Raw genomic sequence first — 16,356 nt, 5'->3', positions numbered from 1 at the left:
ATATCTGGAAAAAAATGCAAAGCACACCAAGATTTAAAAGAATACATGTGATTCTCATATTTAGGCAATGCTTACCTATCCTGGAACACAGCTTTAAAAATCTTCTCTCCGTATTTATCCACCAGCTTTCAACAAATACATTGGATGAGATGGATGACATTAATGTTTACTGCATGTGTGTAAAACAGTCAAGTACACGTACACAATGTCATAGCCAATACTAATATATTTTAGGGTTTGCAAACATAAAAATGTTGCTATCGTCAGCCAAGATGATTTTGTTTTGTGTGTGTTTGTGTGTGTGGTGATGTAAGTTTACAAAGGGAAAAGGCTCTTCTAAATTAACAAGGAAACTGCCACTGTCGGCTTTTCCATTCGGCTACATTACACAAAAATCTCAACTGTAATATAATTTTAGTCAGACAACTTTGTTGATTATATTTTGGGATAAATATCTGGTGTTGCTATTTGTTAAAAAAAAAAAAATACAAAGGTATGTAGTGCGAATTAGGTAAAAGTTGCAGTGGGAAAAATGAGTGTGCTTTTTTTCTAATTATTCCTTTTATCTTTCTTATAAAAACTAGGAAATAAAATAACTACATGTTTCTTACTCTGCTACCAAATTAAATTCCTATCTGTCCCTAAGAAAGAGGCATAGCAATTTAGGGTAAGGTCACCATTGGTGCCCATTTTCTGAGAAAAGTCCCCATTTTGAAGGTGTCTGTCATCGGAAAATTAGTGTCCCCTGCATTATCCCTGGCCATGAGGCAGTGCAGTGTAAACATTGTACTGCATAGGCTCCTCCGTCACCCCAAAGTCCAGCAGAGCCATTATGGGATGTTCTTTGTACCTGGGCAGGAAGTGATGTTTACACTACACTGCCTCATTGCTGGGGACATGTTTTAGGCTCTGCTTCTACAAGGATCCAGGATGGGCTTCCCACCCCATGCATGCTCTCTGCTGGCCACAGGAGGCTCTCAGATCTGCAAACTACTGAAAAATTGCAAGTGGTTCAGATGTGAAGTTTGCAAATGCTTCTTAGCAAGGATGACTTGTGGAAAGTGCTGAATACAGGCAGACCCACAAATAGAGAGACAGAGGACTGGCACAGAAAGAATAAATAGGCAAAAGCGACCATAAGCTTATTAGTGGAAGATGATCGGCTTATCCCCATAAGAACAGAGAAAATGGCCAAAGGTATGTGGACTTCATTACAAAAACTGCATGAGCGTTCAAGCCTAAACAGTAAGCTATTTCTACTAAGAAAGCTTTATAAGATGAGACTAGAAGAAGGCCAGCAAATGTATGACCACTTAAAAGCTATTCCAGAAAAGCGCAGGAAAGGACATAAAAAATAACCATATTGTTGCCCTGCTCCTCTGCAGCGCTTATTAATGCTTTAGAAACCAGACCCGAGCAGTTGCTGACACTGGAATAAGTCAAAGGCAAATTAATCGATGAATATGACAGAAGGAAAGAAAATATGCATCACGACGACGAATGTCTTAAGATGTACAAAAGCACGAAGCACAACAAAAAAAAACAGCCTATTTTTGCTGTAAAAGGACCCCTCACTTAAAAAAGCACTGTTCTATCTGGAAAGTTGAGCAGCAAAAGCTAGAGCTATCTGCAAAAGAAAGAGTCAAAGCAGCCACAAAGATAACTGCACACATCATGGAGTAGCACCTTTAAAGTGACACAGAGTGGAAAGCCATACGGCTGGTACATAGATTCAGGTGTGACAAGCCACATGGCTAGCGATGGGACCTTCTTCACAAACATTGAGTACAGTGCAAAAGACAAAGTTTTCCTAGCAAACGGGAAAAGCATCACTGCAGAAAGTAAAGGCCAGGGCTTCCTGAACTGCATTACACCACAAGGCAAGCAGAGTGTCCTTGTAAAGCAAGTGCTGTATGTTCCAGAACTACCGTAGAAGGCAGCCTTCTATCAGTGAAAAGTCTTGGAACGGTCTTAAGTTCCTGGGTGATGAATGCACAAGTCACAATAATAAGCAATTCCTTGCAAAACAAAAACTGGATGATCACCTTTACAGGCTCATCACCACAGACCAGCAAGCCAATATAGTCTCTAATGACATACACAACAAATGTATTCACCTATGGCACAGGCGGCTGAGGCACAGAAGTCTAAAAGCTACATGGGAAATTATAAAGAGAGGTTTATCAGAATATTTTTATTTGCAATAGTGCCCTGCAAAGTGCTCATGAAATGCAAGAGCTGTATTGAAGCAAAAGCCACACGTACTCCCCTTCCACAGGCATCTCAAAGAATAACTACCGACCACCCGCAGCTCATACACAGTGACATATGCGGTCCAATGAAAATTCCAACGTCGGGCAGGAACAGATATTTATTAACTTTCATTGATGACTATTCCAGGTACACTACTACTTATCTGATGAAACACAAGAATGAAACATCAGAGAAACTTTAAGAGTTCGTTGCCATGTCTCACAAAAAATTCCAATGAAAAACAGTAATGCCGCATACACACAGGGCTGTTTTTAAGGCAGGGCAAAAGGGGCAGCTGCCCTGGGCCCTGTCATTGTTGTGGGGCCCAAAGCAGCTGCCTCATACTTGTCAACTATCCTGGTTTAAATTCCCTCGTCCCTTGAGGTTTTAGCCCTGTGCTGTGTCCCGATATCTCAGTGTGAAGTGCTGCTACTAATGCTGCCCAGCTCTGCCGTATTGTGGTGTACAGATGACTCACTTCCAGACTCTGTGTTTACATGTAAATTACCGGCATTCATATGTAAATAGCGGCGGCATTCATATGTATATCATGACCCCCTGAAGTCATATCCACAGTAATCTCTAGCAAAGAATCAGCAAGCAAAAATTATGTGTTGTAACCTCTAGCAACTAACCAGTGAACCGTAATGTATGCTGTAACCTCTAGCAACCAGTCAGTAAGCGGTCATGATACACTGTAACCTCTAGCAAACAATTGCAATAGCTGCCCAATCTGATTCAGTATACTGATTTTGAGTTTAGCTGCTATTTATTGTATGTCTCAGAGCAAGTGGAGAGCAAAACTGCATGGGGGGGCCCCAAGAAAAGTTTTGCCCAGGGTCCAATAAATATTAAAGACGGCCCTGCATACACACGATCGAATTGTCCGGCGGACCTAGTCCGCTGGACCACAGTACCCTGGACAATTTGATCGTGTATGGGCTCCAGCGGACTTTTTCATCTTAAAAGTCCGGCGGACTTAGAAAGTAGTTTTGACTAAAAATTTGTCCGCCGGACTTGGCTTTCAGCGAACAATCCGTTCGTCAGTGTGCTAGTCTGGCGCACTAAGAATGACGCATGCTCTGAATCACGAGAAGGAAGCTATTGGCTACTGAACTTCCTTTTTCTAGTCCTGTCGTACATGCTGTACGTCATCGCTTTAGAAATCGCCGGACTTTCGGAGTGTCCGTGTGTGGCCAACTCCGTCGGTGGATTGTTTGCTGGATTGTTTGTCGGACCAAGTCTGTCATACACTGTCAAAATACACAGCATTCTTGAACCAACATCCTGGCAAGACTTAAGCCGCGTACACACGGGCGGACTGTCTGGCCAACTTAGTCCGTCAGACAATCCGACGGACAGTCCGTCCTACTTTCGAATGAACGGACTTGACCACACACGGATGCAAAACAGTCCGTCAAAAGTTTGCGCGATGACGTGTACAGCACGTACGACGGGACTAGAAATAGGAAGTCCAATACACAGCAATGCAACCTTTCGCCGTGTAAATTCTTTCTGAGCATGCGCCATACTTAGTCCGTCGAACTAGCCTACTCACGAGCGGATTGTCCGCTGAAACCAAAGTCTGACGGACAATATTACGGAAATTCCGAAATACTTAGTCCGCCAGACTGCACGCTGAAAAAGTCCGCTGAAGCCCACACACGAGCAGACTGTCCGCTGAAATGTGTTTCGACGGACTAAGTTGGCCAGACAGTCCGCCCGTGTGTAAGCGGCTTTAGAAAAACTGACAAAATGTGAAGTCAATAATGGAGAAAGGCAGCAGAAGAACAATTAAAGTCACTTCAAGAATATAAAATCTGGACACTAACAGAGCTCCCCCCTAACCACAAAACTATAGGAAGTAAGGGAATTTTCAAAGTAAAGTCAGACGCAGAAGGGAATATCCACAAATACAAAGCCAGACTAGTTGCCAAGGGTTACTCCCAGAAATTTGGTGAAGATTATGATGAAACGTTCGCTCCCATCGTAAAACATTCCACCTTCAGAGCGCTTATCGTTGCAGCCTGTATGGGCATGCAAGTCAAACACTAATGCCGCGTACACACGTAGCGGACTATCCGGCGAACTTAGTCTGGCGGACTTCCCGCGGGACTGTCTGCCGGATTTTCCGAACGAGCTACTTGCCCACACACGGCACTTTTTCAGTGGACTAATACGGCGTACTAAGTCCACCGGACTATCCGCCGTACTTTTGAAATGAACACACTCGCCCACACACGTGGAGGAAAGTCCGCTCATTTTGAGCATGTCTCCAGGTAGCCGGGGCCAGCGAAGGAGGCATCGCTGGCCCCATCACCTGGTATGGACTTAAAGGGGAACCCCAACGCCAAAAAAATCGGTGTGGGGGTCCCCCCCAGGTCCACATCAGACCCTTGTCCGAGCACGCTACCTGGCTGGCCAGGAAAGGGGGGGACAAGCGAGCGATCCCCCCTCCTGAGCCGTACCAGGGCGCGTGCCCTCAACATGGGGGGTGCCTTGGGGAAGGGAGGGCCGCACGCCACCCCCCACCCCAAAGCACTTTGTCCCCATGTTGATGAGGACAAGGGCCTCTTCCCGACAACCCTGGCCGTTGGTTGTCGGGGTCTGCGGGCGGGGGGCTTATCAGAATAATTTAATAAGGGGGCCCCCGGATACCGGCCCCCCACCCTATGTGAATGAGTATGGGGTACAATGTACCCCTACCCATTCACCTGTGGAAAAAAGTAAAAAAAAACACAACACACAAGGGTTAAAATAGTTTATTGCACAGCTCCGGGGGTCTTCCATCTTCGGGGGGTCTTCTCGCCAGACTCCTCCGCTATCTTCTGTTAGCTCTTTTGCTAGCGGAGGAGCCTGGCTTTCTTCTTCGCCGCCGCCCTCTTCTTCCGACTTCGGGGGTCTTGTCCCCTTCTTCGGGGGTCTTGTCCCCCTCTTTGGTTCTTCTTGCTGGGCCACCGCGCCTTCTTCTAGCTCTTTTACAGGCAGTGGCCCGGTCTTCTGTCGCCGCTGTCGCCGTCTTCCATTCTTCTGTTCTTCTCTTCAGATGTTGCCTCGTCGCATCCTCCGCTCACAATGGCTGGGACGCTGCGCGCGGTAACTTATATAGGGACGTCACCGGATGATGTCCCCGCCTATTATGATGTCACAGTCCCAGAGGATGCTTGAATATATCATACTGATATATTCAAAAAATGTCATATGCACATAAATGAACACGCCCATTTAGCCCACAAATTGGTCTGCTGCCACCATTAGCCAATACACATCATTACATGTACATTATGTACCAATATGTCTTAGCTAGGTTGTCTAGTGCATGGGTGCAGTTTTCCCTTAGGTGACGGTTATGCGGCTCCCTTCCGGATGTGGCAGGCCTTGTCCAGGTCAGGAGCTGAGATATGCATAAAAGGAGGTTACCATATCTCCTGCTGTCCCCTCCTGTCCATATTATGGGCAGGGCCACCTACATATCGGTGCCATGTTTTCACGTCCATTGGGTAATGTCTGCGTCTGTGGCATCATCATGTTTGGGCCTAGTGTGTCATCACAGATGCCCAAGGGCTATCATGCATGTATACCCCCACTGTGTGGCGAGTGTTTACAAACTCGCAGACCTGCCCCTCATACATGGCGTTGGGGTCATAGCCCTCCTGGCCCTTCCAGGGGTACAAATAGGAGGTCTGACATGGCTGTGATTTCCTTTCCACTTCTCTCCACTCCATAGGTGTTAGCTCAAATCTGGTTGTGGGTGAGCATCCATCAATCCATCTCTTCACCCTATGTAGGTAATTTTTCATCCCCCATACTTTTCAATATGGCTCTTTTCACAATTGGATTTTTATTTTTACTTGTAGGGTTTGTCTGCACAATGTCTGACATAATTTTTTATATATTTTTTATACACTTCCCTTCAGCTTTGCCAGTCTCCAGGTCCGTATCAACATTAAACCAGGTGTCAGGTTTATATGTATATGCATATATTTATATACAATACTATATATTGTTTTATGCCTATCTTGCTATTTTAGCACTTATTGAAAGATTTTATATATATATATATATATATATATATATATATATATATATTCATTTTAGCTGACCTCTACAATGGACATTGAGATACTCTCTGGGACTGAAACACACCACTACCCATGCTGTGTCTGCCTTTCATTTGTCCCCAGTTGGGGTCAAATTGGGTTCTGCCTCCTCAGATCCCATGCAGGATATTTGTCGCTGCCATCCTTTGGAAAGCCAACATTTGGTAATCTGGCCAAGCCGATTGGTAAGTATGGGGTCCTCTATTCTTAGACTCCTCTTACTTCTTTCCTTAATCATCACCAATGAGTTACATACTTGTTTATTTTCATTTCAGATATATTACACACGCATCCACCCCTGAAGAAGCGAGCATTGTCTTGTGAAACATGTAGGGTCATATTAGATGCTTGTGGCACTGCATTTTATATGTACTGCATGTCCATGACAATTTTTACATAATACTGTACTATTGTATCGGCTTGACACCTATCTATGTTTATTTATGTTCGTATGACATTTTTTAAATTAATCTTGAGAATATATTTACTTGTATGTTCATTGGCTAGCCATATTCACCTAACTCAAAGTCCCAAGGCAACTTTTCTGTGGTTTGTTCTCATGCATTGCTATTTCTCCATAAAAGTAAAGCCGTTTGCTGCATTCAAGAAGCTTCCAGCTCATCATTTCAATACTCTGCACAATATTATATAACCTATTTGTGACCGAGATTAAAGTGGTTATAAAGGCGAAGAAGAAGATTTTTTATCCTAATGCATTTTATGCATTTAGATAAAAAACTTTCTGTGTGCAGCAGCCTCCCTAGCTCCCCCTAATTACTTACCTGAACCCCATCTCTCTCTCTCCAGCGATGTACACAAGCTTCTTAGCCATCCTCCGGATTAGCTGAGACACAGAAGTGGCACCATTGGCTCCCACGGCTGTCAATCAAAGTCAGTTAGCTAATCAAAAGAGAGAGGAGGAGGGGCCAGATTGGGGCTCCATGTCTGAATTCGGATCACGGATCTGTGACTCAGCTTGGGTGCCCCCACAGCAAGCGGCTTGTTGTGGGGGCACTCGACAGGAGGGAGGGGCCAGGAGCAGCGAAGAGGGAGAAGAGGATACTCCAGGCTGGTCTGTGCAAATCCACTGCAACAGAAGAGGTAAGTATAACATATTTGTTTAAAAAGCAAAAACAAAAAAAAAAACAAGACTTTACAGTCACTTTAAAGTCTCATGCTGCGTACACAATTTCGGCCAGCAAAAGACCGATGAGAGCTTTTCATCTGAAAATTCGACCGTGTGTAGGCTCCATTGGAATTTAGCTGGCCGAATTCCAGCCAGCAAAAATTGGAGAGCATGTTCTCAATTTTTCAGACGGAAAAAGTTTCGATTGTCTGTAGCCATTCCGACATGCAAAATTCCTACGTATGCTTGTAAACAATTCAATGCATGCTCGGGAGCATTAAACTTGATTTTGTTTCGGCTCGTAGTGTTGTACGTCACCGCGTTCTTGACGGTCAGAATTTGGTGTGACTGTGTGTAGACAAGACAGCTTGAGCGGAATTCCGTCTGAATTCCGTCAGGAAAACCATCAGAACTTTTTCCGACCATAATTCCGATCGTGTGTATACAGCATCAGGAACAATAGACATTGCAATGAGAAATTAACAGCCTAACTACAGGATTTCAGGCCTAACTTTCCTAGGGTCTGGGAACTGTGGGTTGCTCACTTTTTTTCCAGCCAAATTCAACCACTGCCTTCTTAACCACTTCCTGACCAGCGCACGACGATGTACGTCGACAGAATGGCACGGGCAGGCATATTGGCGTACAGGTACGTCCAATATTCAATGCCGCCCTGCCATCGGGAGCTGGTCGGGACCCCGTGAGTCCGGTCGCGGGACCCGTGGACTCGATCGCCACGGGCATCCCCGCGATCGTCTCACGGAGCGGCCGAATGGAGGAAATGCTGTGTAAACAGCATTTTTCCATTCTGCCTAGCAACTAGTGACGCTGATCTCTGCTCCATGTGATTGGAGCAGATATCAGTGTTCACTAAATGAAAGCCCAACCCCCCCACAGTTAGTAACACACCCCTAGGAACACTTAACCCCTACACTGCCACCCACTGGTTAACCCCTTCACTGCCAGTGTCATTTACACAGGAATCACTGCATTTATATATCAGTGATTACTGTATAAAAGACAATGGTCCCAAAAATGTGTCAAAAATGTCTGATGGGTCCCCCACAATGTCGCAGTCACAATAGAAATCGCTGATCGCCGCCATTACTAGTAAAAAAATAAAAAATAAAAAATTATTAATAAAAATGCTATAAAACTATCCCTATTTTGTAAACGCTATAACTTTTGCGCAAACCAATCAATAATCGCTTATTGCGATTTTTTTTATCAAAAATATGTAGAAGAATACGTATCGGCCTAAACTGAGAGAAAAAAATGTTTTTTTTATATATTTTTGGGGGATATTTATTATAACAAAAAGTAAAAAATAATGCGTTTTTTTCAAAATTGTCGCTCTATTTTTGTTTATAGCGCAAAAAATAAAAACCGCAGGGGTGATCAAATACCACCAAAAGAAAGCTCTATTTGTGGGAAAAAAAGGACGTCAATTTTGTTTGGGAGCCACGTCGCACGACCGCGCAATTGTCAGTTAAAGCGACGCAGTGCAGAATCGCAAAAAGTGGTCTGGTCTTTGACCAGCAAAATGGTCCGGTCTGCAAGTGGTTAAACTATGAGGAATGCAATCTGTAATCACCATCATATAAAATGACTGAGAATCCTCCCTCGCCATATCTTCCTCTTCCCCCTTGCCCTACTGAACCTAGATCCTTCCTCAACCCACATAGTTTTCATGATCAATGTCTGTATGAATACTTGTGATATCTGACTACGCAACCTTTGTATCACTTTCTATTTGAACACCTTCTAAAAAAATAGTGAACAAACAAGTAGCAAAAGCCAGCACCACAAAATGTGCCTTGGTTGTTTATTGAGTGCTCAGCAAAACAGGATATAAAGAAAGAATGCCTAAATGATGTTCCTCCACCAACATTTTGGGGCTGTAGCAGACCTCCTATTTCATCTGTCACCTTGAGAAAGCACTTTTCCTTTGTCACTTGTTTTGTTGAGCCCTCAATAAACAACCCAAGGCTCATTATAAGGTGTTGGCTTTTTCCAATTTTATGAGCTATAATAGAATATCAACTGGTAGCAACGCAATCCCCATCAGTGGCGTTCAGGGTCAGGTGCTGGATGGATTTGTTTCCATTTTGGACTTCAAACATGTTTGGCTTTGTTCAACACCATTATATAGGGGATGATATAGTGCTTAACAGAGGAAAGATAACATTGTTTTATTCTTCTAGTTAAATTCACAGAAAGTGCACAAGAACATTACTTTTTGTTATTATCAATGGGTGTTTTCTGCACTTGATGAGCAAAAGAAAACGAATGCAGCCACCAACCACATCTAAGCACTGGTAAGGGGCAACATATTACATATTGTTAGAGTTGGTTATCCTAAAAGTGAATTTTTCAGTTTTTCCTGATCCCAAATCAAATTCAAGTACTTACACGGCTTGCTTTATAGATATATTTAATGAAATATGAATAAATACAGAACCGTTTTAATTTGTGTCTTTTATATCATCCTAGAGTTCAGCCTTAAGTTACCCTGTGTTCATTCCAATGACAAAAGAATGATGTCACATCGGAACCATCTTAAAACAAAATTAATGAATTAAAATCAAAGGAAAGGAGCACCAGAATGTCATCTCAGGAAACCTGTTAGGCATAGTTTACTGGAAATAAATCAGGATACAATTAGCAAAATTAACATAAAACAAGAGGTCTGCAATTCATCCTCTCAGATATTGCCCAGGACTGCTGTCTGCTATGGGACAAATTCTTAAATGATGTTGACATGTCCAAAACACAATCAGGATTAATTTTCATGCTTTTTTTTCTTCACAGAACGTTAGCTGTTAACAATGTATGGCACTTTGCATAATAAATGTATTTCCAGAGTAAAAGATCATATTCTTTGTTGTAATTATACAGAGAAGGTTTATAGTACATGGCAAGCAAATTGATTGTGCAGCAACAAAATGGAGCTGGTTTGGCTCTAGCTGACATGACCACCTGTTTCCTGGAGACTCATCGTGTGCTGAGTGAGCTGAAGAGTTCTCAATGTTTTCAAGGAATCATTTCAAAGGATTTATAGGCTTTAATTTCTTTTGGTTGCTATTAATATCCACTAACAGAAAAAAAAAGACATATTGTTCACATTACACAGATGCTGTTTCTAGAGAAGTGATTCTACCAGAGACAGTACTTAGCTAATCAGAAAAAAATGCAAATTTTCCGGCCACATACACAATGATGTGCTTTTAGAAAGCATGTAAACCCAATTAAACACGTGCATTTTACAGCATCTTAGCATTTTCTATGCATTTAAATGCATTTTTTATTTAATTGGGTTGACGTTGTTACTCATCCTGAACCTCAAAAGTAATCCACAAAATCAGGGGATGGTGTTAAGTTCATTGGTTGATATAGTTATCTATGCCGAACCTACAGGGTAATCCACATAATTTTTGGACATATTGGTATGGTATAATAAAGATGTTTTCTAGGGTAATCATCCATTTTACACATTCATACTGATTTGTTGCCAGGGGCAGTTTCTGTAGTAGCCCTATACAGTGTTTTTTTTCAGATACTGAATATAGCATTAAGCTGCGGGCTCCAGGTGTCTGACAATTATTTTGGTCATACCATACATACTAAGTGCAGGCTAGCTTAGGTTTATTAATTAGAAATTGGTCAGAACAGAAGAAAATAAAATATAAATATAGATAGGTGAATTATAGGGTTCAAGTAGTCACTATGGAGTTGATTTACTAAAGCAAGGGGATTGGCACTTTGTAACAAAATTTGCCCCAGAGCTTAGTGAATGAGGCGAAGCTCTGCTGACTTCCATCATTCAATCAGGTGCAAGCAAAAATGCTGTTTTATTATTTTCCATGCACAGTATTGAGAATTTTTTGCAAAGTGAGATTTCACCACATTCACTAAACTTTGTGGGTAAATTCTCTTGCAAAATGCAACTTTTCTTGTAAAGTGAACAGCCTATTTACCTTCAAATCAACCCCATTTATTTATTTTTTTGTTTAAATGTCAAATTTGGGGATGGTGTTTTTTTAATTGGTGGGCATGTTATGCATGTGAAACCTCAGAGGTAATCCACATGATGTGTGTTATCCGTCTGTTTTGGAAGTGCTCTGATCGATTTGGGGAACTAAGCAATTTTAAGGTAAACTATGAGAAATCGGAAATGATGAACATCACAATAAAAGAAGAATTACAGATACTCTTGCAGGAGGATTTTCCGTTCAGATGGCAAAAAGAGGCAATCAAGTACTTGGGAGTCATGATTCCGAAGGATTTGAAACAAATACAAGAATTAAATCATAATACGATCATACGTAAAATAATAAAACAAATGCAAAAATACGAAAAAATAACATATTCTTGGTTGGGTAGAATAAATATAGTAAAAATGGAGATACTGCCAAAGATATTATACATATTCCAAACATTACCTATTGTTCCATCTAGGAAAATAATGATAGATTTAAGGAAAGCTATAAGTAGCTTTGTATGGGCAAAAAAAAACTGCCGAATAAAAAGAGAAACATTAACTAGAACAAAAGAAGATGGAGGGCTCGCATTGCCCGATTTTGTAAAATATATGCAAGCTGCATCATTGGTTAGAATTATAAATTGGCAACATGATAAAGAAAAAAAACAATGGGTAACGTTGGAAGAGACAATTACGGGAATACAACTTAGATTTTTACCTTGGATAAAACCTGAATTAAGAACAAATAAAAAGGAAATGCCAATTTTCGTGAGAGCTACTCTAAAAATTTGGGACGCAATGCTGAAGAAGGGAAAGCTATCCTCCAGAACTGGACCATTGACTCCATTGATGTCCAACCCAGAATTTAAGCCAGCTTTGGAAGGGGCAAGATATTTAAATTGGAATAAGATGGAGAATGTAAGACTAGTACAGATTCTGGTGGATGGAAAAATGCCAAGTTTAATTGATCTCGGATTGGAAGTCAAAAATGATTGGTTGCAACATTATCAATTAGAAAAATTTATTGAGCTAAATAAAAATTTAATAATTAGACCATTAACTAAATTTGAACAAATAATATTAAAGGACCAAAACCATAAGAACAAACTATCTAAAATATATGAACTATTGCTACCCACGGGGGACATTAAAGACCTAATAGAAATTAGAAAATGGGAGGAAGAATTAGGAGAGACAATTACAGAAAAAGAATGGAAAAAAGTTTTAGGGATAATACATAAAACCTCAACGGCATTAAAACATCAAGAAAGAAATTATAAAGTGGCATTGAGATGGTATTGGAGCCCAGTTGCACTAAAAATAGTAAATAAAGGAAACACAGATAAGTGTTGGAGGTGTGGGATAGAAAAAGGAACACTGGAACATATTTGGTATAGATGTACAAAAGTGAGAAATTTTTGGTTAAAAATTTTTGAGATATACCAAAAAGTGACGGGAAAAGAATTAATCCCAGACGTAAAGGTAGCATTGTTTTCTCTTACGATAGATACACTGGATAGTATGAAAAATGGGATAATTCAACATATGACAACAGCAGCCAGAACAATAATAGCACGTAAATGGAAAGAAACAACTAGTCCAACAATATCAGAATGGATATGTGAAATGAACGAGATATGTTTTATGGAAAAACAAACAAGAGAAGAAGGCTATGTAAAAAAACAGATACCAATAGTGTGGAAGAAATGGGAAGAATTTCGGTCCTCAAAAGGAATGGTAGAATATTTATAATTTAAAGAAAAGGGGAAGGAGGGAGAGGAGGGGGGAGGGGAGGGAGAAAGGGAGGATTATTGTTTTCTTGTTTTTTTTTTTTTTTTTTTTTTTCTTTTTTGTGATAAATGATAAGTAAAGTGTTTTGTGTTTTGGGAAGTGCTCTGACCACATAGATGTGGCTAAAGGAGAGGTCCAATAAAGAATATATGGCTGAGCATTTGTATGATGCTGCTTTACTATACATTTAGTTAGGATAGATGTATAGTATGTTTATATGAAAGGCTACAAAATGACATTATTGTCATGAAATATCACATACAAATATTTTCAGCCAGTCAAGGGAGCTTCAGACTCCCTGTCACATGTTTACCAGGCCAATCTTTGCTGCTTTGCTTAACCACTTAAGGACCGCCTCACGCCGATATACGTCGGCAGAATGGCACGGCTGAGCACAAGCACATACAGATATGTTGCTCTTTAAGAGCCCAGCTGTGGGTCGCACGCTCACCGCTGGCAGTGCATTTGCGACCCGGTCCTGAGCTCCGTGGCTGTGAGACCTGCAGACCCAATCGCCGTGCTTCCTAGTGAGCTTGTCACTGATCGTCTGTTTCCTGTCATAGGGAACGACGATCAGTGACGTCACACGCAAGCCACACCTCCTACAGTAAAAAAACACATATTAGGTCACACTTAACCCCTAAACTGCCCCTAGTGTTAACCCCTTCACTGCCAGTGGCATTTTTACAGTAATCAATGCATTTTTAATTGCACTGATCGCTGTATTAATGCCAATGGTCCCAAAAATGTGTCAAAATTGTGCGACGTGTCCTCCATAATGTCGCAGTCACAATAAAAATCGCTGATCACCACCATTACTAGTAAAAAAAAAATATTAATAAAAATGCCATAAAACTATCCCCTATTTTGTAGACGCTATAACGTTTGCGCAAACCAACCAATAAACGCTTATTGCGATTTTTTTTAAATAAAAATATGTAGAAGAATACGTATAAGCCTAAACTGAGGAAAAACATTTTTTTATATATTTTTGGGGAATATTTATTATAGCAAAAAGCTATTTTTTTGTTTATAGCGCAAAAAATAAAAACCGCAGAGGTGATCAAATAGGTGATCAAATACCACCAAAAGCTCTATTTGTGGAAAAAAAAGAACGTCAATTTTGTTTGGAAACCAGGTTGCACGACCGCGCAAATGTCAGTTAAAACGACGCAGTGCCGAATCGCAAAAAAGGGGCCTGGTCCTTTAGCTGCAAAATGGTCCAAGGCTTAAGTGGTTAATAAAAAAATCTGTTGTTTTTTTTTTTTTTTGCAGAGTTCATCTTAAATTTAAAACTGACCCAAAAAACATTGTTACTGCTCAACAGAATGCAGTCATTTCCTTGAAAGACAACAGCATAATATGCTAGTATGTATCGTATCAAAATACTTACCTTAGAACAAAGCCCTCCAGCAACATGATGTCACAGGGCTTCCATCTTCACCTGGTCTTCCAGACCTCTGATTGGCTGAGCCTCGATGATTTCACTCCTGTGCATGGAGCTCTGAAGGGACAGCATGGGCATGCTGTCTCTTCCGAGTGCATGCAGAGTGAATGTCTTCTGAACAGTGAAAGTTTATTACCACTTTAAAGTAGAACTATAGGCAATTTTTTTTCCATTTGGATAGAGTAAGGGAGGGTTATAACACCTGTAAGTTTTTATTTGCCATCTGTGTCCCATTGGGAGATTTACCTGGAGACGAAATTTCTGCAACTAGTGTCCCCATTGACACTAGTTGGCCACTCTCTTCATCTAGAATTGGCCCAAGGAGTCAAATGATGGCAACTTTAAAAAGGAAGTAAACTCTCCCACTCTGATGCTGCTTATCATTTAGTCCATTATGATAAGTAATTATCAAACTATAGCCACTGTAATCCAGCCCAAATCGCATATTACTTACTGTTTAAAGAAACTTAAAAAAACTTGTTTCCAGGGGGTTAGGCAGCACCATCTTAAGTATTGTTTTCTGAGTCCACAGTGGAGTGTATTTCTGCCCTTACATTGAGCACTTCCTGTACTGTTAACCAAGCCTCCTTCTCAATCCAACGTTTCTATGGCAACCCTGCTTCCCTGTTCATAGCTGACTTGTTTTATTTCATAGTATTTACTTGCCCTGCTTATCTAGAGTTTGCCTGTGTGAGTCTTATCAGCTTCAGCTGATAAGACTGCAGTTATTTCTGTCCCAGGTCACATGATGTGTAGAAGGGAACTCTGAGTGATTCTGCAGCCTGCTGGGAGTTCAGGGGTGTGTGCCATAGGAAGTCCTGATAACAGATAGATAAGCTCATAGAGAGTGTGCCGTAAGGCTGGGTTCACACTGCTGCGGCAGAGAGAACCGGATGTGATTCGCACCGCACTGCAGTGCAAATCACATCTGATCTCTGTGCGATGTGAGTTCAGCCATACAGATAGTATGGCTGAATTCGCATCGCACCCGTCGCAAACTCGCACGGGACCCTTTTTTTGGTCCGCAGCAGAATCGGATCGCATGGGTGTTCACACCATGTGATCTGATTCCTGTCCGAGTTTGCAGATCGCACTGCGATATGCGGACTGATCTGGGGGTGTCATTAAGATTTCATTGACACTCCCAGCAGTCCGCATAGGGCAGTGTGAACTGCCGGGGGGAGGCATGCGATGCGGGAAAACGTTGCGGATTCGCGGCGTTCCCGCATCGCTCCGGTGTGAACCCAGCCTAAATCAGGGGAGATCTGGGCATGCTCAGTGACGTCATTCTAAAGAACAAAAAGGATTACAACAATACTAAGCAAGTAAGGAGATATCTACAAGCAGTGGTCATTAGGGTTTTTTATGCTGATTTACATGGGAGAAAGTTGTGGGGGAGGGTTTACAACCACTTTAAGCTCAGGAGAAACCTTGGCTAAGGCAAACAATACATGCCAAGATACAAAACTAAAAAACGTAGCCTCACCCAGCCCAAGTGGTAAGCAAGTACAAGCAGCCTCAGCGTGATTCATCCAAACCACAACTCCAACATGTTTCACTCTGCCCCAGGGCTTAATCTTGTACTGCTCCTTGATTAAGCCCCAGGGCAGGGTGAAATGAGCTGAGGCTTCTTTTTTTTGTTTACTACTTGGGCTGG

The sequence above is a fragment of the Lithobates pipiens genome, unplaced genomic scaffold, assembly GCF_037356315.1.
Source record: "Lithobates pipiens isolate NorthernLeopardFrog02 unplaced genomic scaffold, aLitPip1_a1.2 Scaffold_19, whole genome shotgun sequence".
NCBI classification, from domain to species: Eukaryota; Metazoa; Chordata; class Amphibia; order Anura; family Ranidae; genus Lithobates; species Lithobates pipiens.
This window is presented reverse-complemented; position numbering follows the sequence as displayed.